This window comes from Neophocaena asiaeorientalis, unplaced genomic scaffold (assembly GCF_003031525.2).
Source record: "Neophocaena asiaeorientalis asiaeorientalis breed wild unplaced genomic scaffold, Neophocaena_asiaeorientalis_V1.1 scaffold296, whole genome shotgun sequence".
Lineage (NCBI taxonomy): Eukaryota > Metazoa > Chordata > Mammalia > Artiodactyla > Phocoenidae > Neophocaena > Neophocaena asiaeorientalis.
In genome coordinates this window covers 640,165-651,641 of record NW_020175084.1, presented here as the reverse complement: position 1 = coordinate 651,641, position 11,477 = coordinate 640,165, and the positions used below count along the sequence as shown (strand labels likewise).

Here is an 11,477-nt window from a genome sequence, read left to right as displayed (position 1 = left end):
TTACGACAAAGGTCTCCTTTTGCTTGGCATCTCAGCCAGTTCTTCCCTGATGTGCTGCAGAGAAACCTCATCTCTTTTCAGCTTTGCTCGCTTCAGTGCTTCCTGGTAGATCTCTTCTGCTTGTGCATATCGTTCTCTGTGCATCAGGATCACAGCCAGATTCCTGAGCAGCACGTGGAGTTCAGGGTGCCCCACCTGTCTCGCCAGGTCTGGTGCCCTCTGCGCGTGAAAACAGGCCTCATCGGAGCGGCCCTGTGCATCCAGGGTGGTGGCCAGGTCACTCAGCAGCACGATGGTCTGTGGGTGTCTTTCTCCTAGTATTTCTTCAGAAATCTGCAAAGCTTTTCCATTCATCCTTTGTGCCTGTGATGGCTGCTTGGAGAACAGAAGGTAGCGGGCATGGGTGTCTAGGCATGTGCCCAAGAGGAGGTGGGTGTTGGCTTTCTCTTCCACTGACAAAGTGTCTTCTGATAATTCCTTTTCTCTTTCAATTTTTTCCTCTAGAGTTGAAATGCAGAATTCATAACCAACAAGAGTCAATTCCTGTCTATTCTGAGCAGCATAAATAGTGGCCAGCTTTAGAGAGATTTCTATTATTGCATTGTCTTCCTGTTCCATGGCCCTTCCAAGCATTGTTGGTTTAAAAAGTTTTCCCACCCAATCATAAGTGTAAGTGATGGCCTTCTTGTTATCACTCTTATAGGCAAGATGAAGAGCATCACGCAAAATTAGCTCTGCCTCTGCTGGCTCATCTTTCATGATGCACAACTGCCAGCAGTGGCAGCAGGCCCGGGCTCTGGCCACGCGGCGCCCCTCAGCACGGCAGCACGTACACTGCGGGCGCCGGGCCTTCTGCCGGCACCGGCCCCGGCCCCGGCCCCGCCGCCCTGCCGCAGCCGGTAACAAAAGGGTCTTCTTTAGTAATATTTTTAGTGTCAACTATAGCAGTATTTGAATAACTTAAAATGATCTAAAATAATTATTCGTGTTTTTTCTACTCATTTCTGTGTTTAATCAGCAACGATTTAATATTAAGTCCAGAATGATACAATGAAAAAGAGCAATAAAACCATAATGAATTTATACTTCAAGATTTGTGAGGTTAGTGTCCAACCTCCACTGTGAAAACTTGGTGTTTCTGAAATGTCATCAGCTAAACATCCATGTGGCGAGTACAGTGGTGGAAGATGGTGGGACACGGGGTTACTGGGCATGGGTGTCTGTCCTCAGGTATCTGTTGGAAGGATGATGATGTGAGAGAGGAAGGTGCATGGTGTCAGGTGAGCAGCCTTCCCTTGAACAAAGGTGTCCCAACATCGACCCACAAATACAATCAGAGCCTGATCAACAGGAAGCAATCCATCTGACACATTTAGAAAACTTATGGGGAAGAAAACACTGATGAAATAATAGTCACAGGGCTTCCCTGGTGGCTCAGTGGTTGAGAGTCTGCCTGCTGATGCAGGGGACACGGGTTCGTGCTCCGGTCTGGGAAGATCCCACATGCCGCGGGGCGGCTAGGCCCATGAGCCATGACCACTGAGCCTGCACGTCCGGAGCCTGTGCTCCACAACGGGAGAGACCACAACAGTGAGAGGCCCGCGTACCGCAAAAAAAAAGACATAAATAAACTGCCCTTTTTACTGTATAAACACTTAAAATGTACCTACTGCAATTGCTATAGAACTGGAAGAAATACAGTCTTTTTCTCATATTTCTTTCCTATATGATTTTTCAGAATTAAACTGTAACTGGCTCTGTGTCTTAAAATTGATCTGGCTGAAAACCTATTCATGGACTTTAAAAAACTGACTAGTGAATAATGAATTTCTAAGGAATCACTAATTGATTACAATAAAACAAAGCATAACACATGTACAAAATATGTAAACAATGATACAGTGACTTTTTGAATAGCTTAATCAGTGGATGAGTTAGTCAAATTTCATGAGTTTGAACATCATAATAATGCATTCTCCTTGTCTTGATTAGATGACTTACGATTTTCCAGTGAACAAACATTCTGGCTAAATCTGCTGTTTCTTCTCACATTTTACACTAATATTTATACTTGAAATTCCTGAAAAATCAGCCCTGACACCACCACGCCCACTTCCATCCCTGCCCTTGCAATGAAACAGTCTACAAGCAGCTGGCCACAGTCATTTGCCCACAGCTACCCTCCAGAAACTTCCCTGCAGATTTTCCTTTGTGTTTATTTTAAACCTTAAATTTGAAGAGCAAGATGGTGAGGAAAACATATTGAGCCTGACCAGGGCTCTGTGCAGTTGTTGGAGTCCTGGTTCGTCTGGTCACGTGAAACACGGCTGTGGGATTTGGAGTCTGGTCAGAGAAGATTAAAGCGGCGGTGGTGCAGCATTCTTCACTTTAAACCTCAATATACTTCCCTGTGCACTAAATACACAGAGGTATTTCAAAGCCAAGTGTGTGTATGATTAAAGTAAGAAAGCGCCAGCTGTGTGTGTCCACCTCAAGGTCCGGCCACATGTGCTCTGTCAGTCTGCAGGAGGCACCGACAGACAGGCAGTGCTAACAGGCAGATGTGGAAAAGGGATTAGGTGCTGGAGTTTTGGCTGAGTCCTTCGCCAAGTGAATGGTCCTGCAGGCTCCTGCCCGCACAAACTTGGTCATGGTATCTCTTCTTCCTTTTATTCACCCACACAGAAATGAGAATGCGACCCCCTGGCAATCACAGCACGAGATAACATAAACTCTAGCTTCGTGTCTGGGGCAGCTGTGAGCCTCCATAGACTGTATGTGGCCTACCTGGACAGATTCTTTGGGATTATACCTAAACAAGGAAATGGAAAGGCAGAAAGTTATTTTTTCCCCACTTAGGAGTCACTTTCAAACCTGGTATCGTTATTTTTGAGTTTTTGCAACATAAAACATGCACCCAGTTCTTTCGTATTTCTTCTTTTCTGTTTTCCTGATCACGTGTGTCTCAGGCACATTTTATCTGTCATGAGTCTCCATAACTTCCCATCGCCCGTGTCTTTCTGTCTCTTCTGCCGCCTCTATCTTTACCCCCCGGCACTCTCCCCCTCTCCCCTCTGGCCCTCTCTGGGTCACGACCGCATTTAGCCAAGATAGGGCTGAGGTCAAGCTGCCTAGGTGTCTCCTTCCTCCTCCTTCCCACAGGCCCTCCCTCTGGGAGGGGCTGTCCTCAGTCTCAGCCTTTATCTGGCAGCTCGCCCTCTAGAGGACCCCATGGATCTTCTCACAACCTCTAATCCCAGTAACCCCAGCCCTGACCCTGGGAGCCCAGATCCTAATTCTGGAATGTGTCTGGCTTATCTGCAATCAGGTCCCTGAGTGAAACAGAAATTTAGTAGAGAATTAAGTTGCTTCCTTCTCTATTGACAAATGAGAGACTGCAACCTGACTAACTTAACACTGGGAAAAATGAGCTCAAAAGAGAAAGCCCTGGGCTCTGCTCAGGAGACCTCACTGAATGATAGGTGGGGTGGGCTTGACACCTTCCGGAAGCTCAGTCTCCTCATATTAACTAGAAGACAGTATACTTGTTATTAAGATATTTATTAAAGTTCTTTTCCTGATAATCCCATAAGCCTACAAATAGGAAATTCTCTACAGAATGTAAGGGAAGGTAAAAATGGAAGGCACACTAAGATCTTTAGGTTGTGGTATTATGTTTTGGTTAAAATGTACCACGGCTCAGACATAGCTTTGTAAGGGCCAATAAAATCTGGCCATAAAAAAGTTATGGCTCCTAAGTGTCGGTAACATGACTTCCTGAGCAAGACAAGCACTCAAGTCCTTAGACACACTCCCTCCACCACACACCCCTCACAGAGGGGATCTCAGGAATGTAAAGAAGCCCAGAGTCTGGTGTAGCAGCTTTACAGGGAGAGGAATCGGTGAAAACTGGTGCTATAATGAAGGCAAAGGGCAAGGCGGGGAGGTGGCAGACTGCGTACTGCAGCTGGTGTCAAATTGGGAGATGGTGCTCTGGGTACAGCTCTGTGCTCCTGACACAGGAAGTATCTCTATCTCCATCTCCATCTCCATCACTGTGTCAGCTATGCCCAGGAGCTGTTAGCACAGAGCCCTGAGAGGATCCTGTCCTGGAACCAGAGATGTGAGAGAAGAGGACAGGTAGGCAGATGGTGGTGCCACTTCTATCTTTGTCTACTCTCTATTATTAAATAGACCTGTTTCTTTTTCATTATTTAGGATCTTGCATTAAGAATGCCCAATTCTTAGAGCTGAAATGAGCTGTCTTTAAACTTCTCACCATAGCTTAGAGTACATTTTAAAATAGTTTTCCTGTTACTTACCAGAATAGTGTTGAAGAACAAATGAGATTATGAGATTAATGAGATTATAGCTAAGGTGCTATTATATTGATACATGTGAGATCCTGGTGACGTATATTTCCATATATGCATGTGTGCCAAGTAAGAGCTAAACAGTTAAGATGCTGTGGGTGGAAATTGTGCATAACTGTTTGGGAAAAAAGTATTTCTGAATTTTAAAAGGGATACTATTGATTTTTTCTTGCAGTAGGTTGTTTTGCTAAAAGATAAAAGCAAGTACGTAACAGCAGCCAAGTGATAAAAAAGACACTCTGGCTCCAGCTGCTTTTGGTAATCTGCAGCCACAAATATTCTTCATGGTATAAATGCTCTTAGTAGAGTTCAGACAGATCATGCAAATTTTTAGTTTTAAAATATTGCCATTTATGTGAACTTGTGATGTGTTTTGAATGTCAGACTTTGTCATGGTCTTACAACTCTTTTTTTCCCTTTCCTTTAAAGACCATCATTTTGGAGACAAGAAGGAGGCTAGAGGATGAGGGTCAGCCAGTGACTAATGTTGCAGGATGCGATATAACCCTAAACAACAGTAGCCCCCACTGCTATTCTGCGGCATTCGGTGTCTCGTGTTTGCTGGAAGTCAAATGTCAGAGGAGGTTCCTCACACTCATTCTTTTCGTTTTTCTCAATACAATTCCATACTGCTGACGGTTGGTGAAAAGTTCTTGGCACAGGGCCTGGGTAAGTGCTCAACAAATGCTACGTGTTAAGTCTGCTTCTGGTTTATTCTGCACCCTTTGAACGGTGAATTACAGGATGTGAGAGAGAGAGAGAGCATCACAGTCTGTCAGGAAAACAAGCCCCGCTGGGTGCCCAAGATCTAGAATAAATTAAGATGGGAGAGAATGAACTCAGGTTGCATGAGGGAATGAAGGCAAAGGACAAACATCCCTGTCCTCTTGCCCCATCCTGTTGGGTTTCTTTGGAATCCCCTTTGAGATAACCCCAGGCATTCCTGCCCTCTGAGCTCAAAGACCATCAGGGCCCTGGATGGCAGGGTGGGTGGATGATGCAAATCACATGTGAAATAAGGGGCAGCAAAGTGGTGGACTTGGTACCAGGATGAGGCCTGGGATGTTTCACAGGTGTTTTAAAAGCTGTTGGAGAGAGTCTTTGGTAAGAGAAGTGACTGCTCTTCATCAGGTTTTTGCTGCAGATGAATTAGGTAGAAACTCTGCAGCCCAGTGGGGACACTCACTGCAATCACCTCCTCAGGTGTCCACCCCTGCGAAGGCCCAGAGCACGGTGAGTCCAGGCAAGGGCACTGGCTGTGGGGAAGGACAGCTCTGGGTTCCAGTCCAGGCTCAGCCACTTAGAAACTGTGTGATGTTTGGCAAGTTATTTAATCTCTCAGGGACTTAGTTCCATAATCCAAAACCAAATAAAAATACCCCCTTTGCCTGGTTTTTATGAGGATTACTTGAGATAAAGTATACAAAACCTCTGCTTATAGAGACTGAGCCATATCTTTTTCCTGGACAAGTTCATGATTTAGGGAAAGCAGCCTTCCACCTTTTTAAAAGACTTATGATAAGTTAAAACAAACTTAAATAAGGTTACCAAACCATGTAACCAGCTTAATTTGCATAGAAACAATAGAAATGTTTCTTAGACACATTACTGAGCAGTGAAAAATCCAAGATTGTTCTGGCCAAATTAAGAAAAAAACAAATAGAGTCTAGGGATGTTTTTCATTTTATGTATGAAATAAGGAAATGGCAAAGGAAGACTGAGGCTGTCTTAGCAACGATCGTTCAAGGAAAGCAAGACTTCCATTAGCATTTAGCTGCAGGTTAATATGTTTTGGTGAGAGAGGATTTGGGGTTAGTTTTAGAATTTTTGTCTGAAATCAGCAATTCCTTTTTCCAGAGATCGCATGGAGTCAGGTAATGTCAAAACAGTGAAAACACAGAAGTGAGATGAGAGGGTTATTCTGGACCAAAATACTGGTGGGGTGTATGTTCCCCAAGACTCAGGTAGTAGCAGTTGTAATAATACTCAATGTTGATAATAACGATGATGATAATAATAGTTGTAGGTGGCATTAGAGGGGAAGTTACTGTGCAACAGGGAACAGGTCAAACACATTCCCTGCCTTTGCTCCTTTACTCTCCCTAACAACACTCGGTACTATTTTTGATCCCCATTTCACAGATGGGGGAATCAAAGCACGGTTAGAAACGCTGTCAGTGAACAAGTGAGAGGGGGACTGGGGAGCCTGCATTTGCAGCTCCTGGTGAGAAGTGTCATCTGGCATCTCTGAGATTACGGCTTCTGATAAACTTCATAGGGTTAAAACGAATTTGTTCACTGTTAATGCACTGACAAATTATTTTCCTACCTCACATTCCTGCAATATTCCTGTGGCTCAGGACTTCTCAGCCTCAACACTGTTGACGCTTTGCAACAGATAATTCTCTGTGATGGGGGCTGGCCTGGCAGCTGTGGGGTGCTTAACCGCCTCTGTGCACTAGATATGAGCAACGCCTCTAATTGTGACCACCAAAAATGTCCCCAGACATTGCTAAATGGCTCAAGGTGTGTGTGTGTGTGTGTGTGTGTGTGTGTGTGTGTGTGTGTGTGTGTGTGTGTGTATGTGGTTGGGAGGGGGGTGATAATAGCCCTTGGCTGAGGACCACTGCTTTAGAGTATATAGAAACGCTTCTAACATAATCCTACAAATGTCATATATAGGTTAGTTATAGGAAAAGTTGCCTTGCCCAGGAACTGGTTATCTAGAATGATCAGCACTACAGAATTCATGAACACTAGTGAGCCCACTGCCCTTTCCTTTTAAAACCACAACTCGGGCTTCCCTGGTGGCGCAGTGGTTGAGAATCTGCCTGCTAATGCAGGGGACACGGGTTCGAGCCCTGGTCTGGGAAGATCCCACATGCCGCGGAGCAACTAGGCCCGTGAGCCACAACTACTGAGCCTGCGCGTCTGGAGCCTGTGCTCCGCAACAAGAGAGGCCGCGATAGTGAGAGGCCCGCGCACCGCAATGAAGAGTGGCCCCCGCTTGCCACAACTAGAGAAAGCCCTCGCACAGAAACGAAGATCCAACACAACAAAAATAAATTAATTAATTAATAAACTCCTACCCCCAACATCTTCTAAAAAAAAAAAAAAAAAAAAACCACAACTCGTCTTCCTTTGCAGGAGCATTGCTGCTGGAATAATCTTTCATGTGTCATATTTTGTCTGAAACACAGGAACATTAGATGCTAATACAGGATCTATATATCATCTATTGTATACGAGGTCTATTAGTTTTCTGTGGCTGCTGTGATAAATTACCTCAAATTTGGGTGGCTTAAATAAATTTATTGTTTCACAGTTCTGGGGACTGGAAGTCCAAAATCAAGGGAGAAGCGGGGCCTTGGACTCTTCAAAGCCTCTAGGGGAGGACCTTGTCTTGCCTCTTCCACCTTCTGGTGGTGGCTGGCCGTCCTTGGCATGTTTTGGTTTGTAGGTGCATCTCTCCAGTCTGCTCTGTAGCCACATAGCATAATCCCCGGTCTGGTTTCAATTTTTCCTTCTAAGAACACCAGTCATTGGATTAGGGCCACCCTATCCAGTATGACCTCAATCTGCAAAGACCCTATTTCCAAATAAAGTCACATTTATGGGTACCAGGAGTTAGAGCTTGCATGGATCTTTTTTGGGGACAAAATTCCACCCATAGCACATGGTGTATTCCCACATAGTACAGAGCACGTATTGACTAGTTGTGTTTCTCCTTCCAGACTCACTTGCAATTTTTCATGCTCTGTTCTGGGCTGCATCCACCAGCTCCTTGGTCTTCAGACTTGTGACTGGGTGACGCCAGAGGAAGGCCTCAGCAAACGATGGGTGGTCAGGAGGAATGCGTTAATTCCCTGGGCTACCTCCCTGCCCTGACACTGTGGGCTGGCTGTGCTGCTCTGTCAAAGCCCACAGCTCCTGTCAGAAGGCCCTCTCGGTACATCTGCTGTCTCCAGGGCCTCTCGCCTCGCCCTGGTCCCAGCGTGGTAGTGAGTCGCTTGGCCGTTGGCCCTAGTGAGGCACCATCCCTGTTTGTTTCCCTCAAGCCTATCTCCCTGGGCCAGCAGGAGTGTGCCCTCCGAGCTCTGTCAGACCCTGACATTGCAACACTGAACACAGCAATAGTTTGTCTAGAAATGATGGCTGTGCCTGCCTCTTTAAATTACAGCCCCAAACCTCATTTGAAATTCCTATTCCTCCTACCTCTTACATGAGCAGACAAAGTTTCTGACAGGTTGGCTCTGCACCACGTCAGATGAAGACACGCAGTCTCCTTCTGTTTGGTCTTTGGGACGGATTGTGGTAAAGTCGCACCGGCCTTCTCAGGAAACAGGCTTCCCTTTCAGGAACAACGCATGTTGCTTTTTGGCTTCTGAAATCTCATCTGCCCTCAGCAGCAGCAGAGCACACGTGAGGAAAATTGGTCTCTTCAGCACTGAACCATTCAGCGCTTATCAAAATGGGAAGAAATTGCATTTCTGGGCTGGCCTACAGCATCTAGAGCCCAGTTAGGTGCCATTAAGCAGCTCTCCTTGGGGGGTAATGAGTGTCAAGGCTGGAGCTCTGTGGCTCCCTCCTTCCTTCCCGCTTCCCTCCTCCCTCCCTCTGTGAATGAACAGACCTCCCAGGTACCAGGTCTGGGCTACATCTGACCCCACTCACTGAGCTTTGCAAGAGAAGTACTAGTGATCATGAAAGTATGCCAATCCTGCTGATGGAAAAGGCAGTGCATAACTAGTCATCTTCTTTCTTTCTTCTCTCTTCACTCTCCCTAAGTTCAAAGGAAGTGGGGAGGGGGTCTGGGGCAGGAATGGGGGAGGGGAACTTTGGAAGGAAGAGAGAAGACATTATAGGTCCTGGAGAATAGAAGGTAGAGTGATGGGGTTGTGGAGTTTTTGCAGCTCTGGTGGCTTACGGAGTGTTTGGTTTGAGTGCACCCTCCCTGTCCTCTTATGTCTACTTGGCTCTGTGGAGGTATGAGGTGCCGAACTGAACTGGGCCTGATGGAAAAGAAGCAGGAACTGCCTTTTAAGACTTAAGGGAAATCCTTCCTTCCTAGTTATCCAGCCAGCTCACGGAGGCAGGAAAAGAAGAGGGCTTAGGGCTCTGCCCACTGGCTGGAGAGGGGCGTTTCTCCCAGAACTCCAGGGGGTGAGGGAGGGTGACCCAGCCCAGCAACAGGTTTCATAAACAAAGAAGTCTCAGAGTTTCTGAAAGGACAAAAACTTACACGGGACAGTATATCACCCTTATCTGTCAAAGTACTGTATATTCTAAAAAAAATTTTGAAACTCTTATCTTCCAATTAAGTATTTATGATGGAATAAGTGCTAAGGAGAGAGAGTATAGGAGTAAAATATCCCAAATGCTACTTAATCAAGAAATGGAGAACACATAAAAGTACTGAGGGGAGTTGGAGGAGGAAATTCAGTTATCCACGTACAAACTGTTCCGTTGATTTGGATGTGACCTAAAGGACACTTCCTGTGGCACATGGATCACTTTCTTCAGCACTTTCCAGGGCTCCAGTCTCCTGGAGATAGAAGTTCCAACACCTGAGGGCTTGACTTCACCATTACCTTTTATAAACTTTGCTTAACAAGCATTTTCACATATATATGAAATCCATTTTATTTTACAACCCTGTGAGGCAGACCTGGCAGGTGTGACATCTCCATGTTTAGATGAGGGACTTGAGGCTTAGAGAAGTTAAATGGCTTGCCCTAGATCAGAGATCTGATGAGGGCTGGAACCAGCTTTTCTACCAGTGCTTGACCCAGTGGACTCTCCACTGTGATGGGCTAGTTCCCCTGATAATAGAGAGTCTCTGCTCTTGAGGATATTGTGCAATGAGAATTATAGAAGAACTCTTTGGAATGTGGGGTTTGGAGGCAAGAGTTATTTACAATATTTGAGCCAGACACAGAAACTACTCTAGTTTAGCAGAAATCTCAAAGGATTCTCTAAACTGGGATTTTTTAAATCTAGAAAATTGTTTCACCTTTTATGAATTAAGGCCTAAAATTCATAAGGTTGACATGATTATTCTCATTTTATAGATGAGAAAACTGAGTCTCAGAGTTGTTAGGTAATGTGTAGTAAAGATTTTGGACTTGTCCAAAGAGAGTGCTGGCCTTTGCCCTTGACTTCTGGGAGGTAATCTATATCACACCCGGTAGAATGCGTTCGTTTATGGTGGGGGCTGAACACACCTGACAGTCTTAAGGTGGAAGCTGGCCATACCAAAGAGACCAACCATGTGATTTAGGGTGGGGGCAAAGTATTATTTGACCTGGATGCTGAGTTCAACCATGAGGGTAATCATTCAATCCTGTCTAAGTAATGGAGTCTCAATAAAAACTCTTAAACTGGAAACTTGCAGGAGCCTCCCTGATTGGCAATACTCTATGTACATGATCACACATGGATGCTGAGAGGGTAGCAATGTCCTGAGGACCATAGAAACTTCACATTTGGAATCCTTCCAGACTCTGCCCTTTGCATCAATTCACTTTCTGATTTTAATATGCACCCTTGCCTTTTAATAAACCATAACCATAAATATAACAGCTTTCGGTTCTGTGAGTCCTTCTCATGACTGTCATACTCGAGGGTGTTTTTGGGAATCCCCCAAACCTGCAGTTGGTGTCAAAAGTAAGGGTGGTCTTGTGTGGACTTTCTCCTCTAACTTTGCAGATGGTGTCAGAGGTTTTGAGCAGACTTGGCAGCCTGCAGGACTATGCCCTTGAACTTTGCAGTTTGACTAACTCCAGGTAAGTGACCTATCCAGAGTCACCAGAGCCAGAAATGGATCTCACTTATAACACAAATACATAAAGCTGCATATGTAATCCAAAATGCTGCTAATCATTTACTACAATGTACCCTACCAGGAATATCCCAAATAGTGCAGAAATTGCAAAAGCATCTTGCAGTAAAAACAATGGCAATCAGAGCATCTAGAATGTGGGAGGAATATGGAGAAGTCAGTCCACCAGGGCATGAAGCAGAGGCTTTGAAAGGGAGTAGTTGGGAGATCTTGGAATTGGTTCAGTTGGCATGTGGCAGCAGGTACAGTGATGACTCATATAT

At 45.2% G+C, this 11,477-nt stretch overlaps 1 pseudogene; it reads right to left on the bottom strand.

Annotated features, from left to right (window-relative positions):
* LOC112412501 (tetratricopeptide repeat protein 19, mitochondrial pseudogene) lies at positions 1–774 on the bottom strand (annotated as a pseudogene).
* Positions 775–11,477: the final 10,703 nt, after the last annotated feature.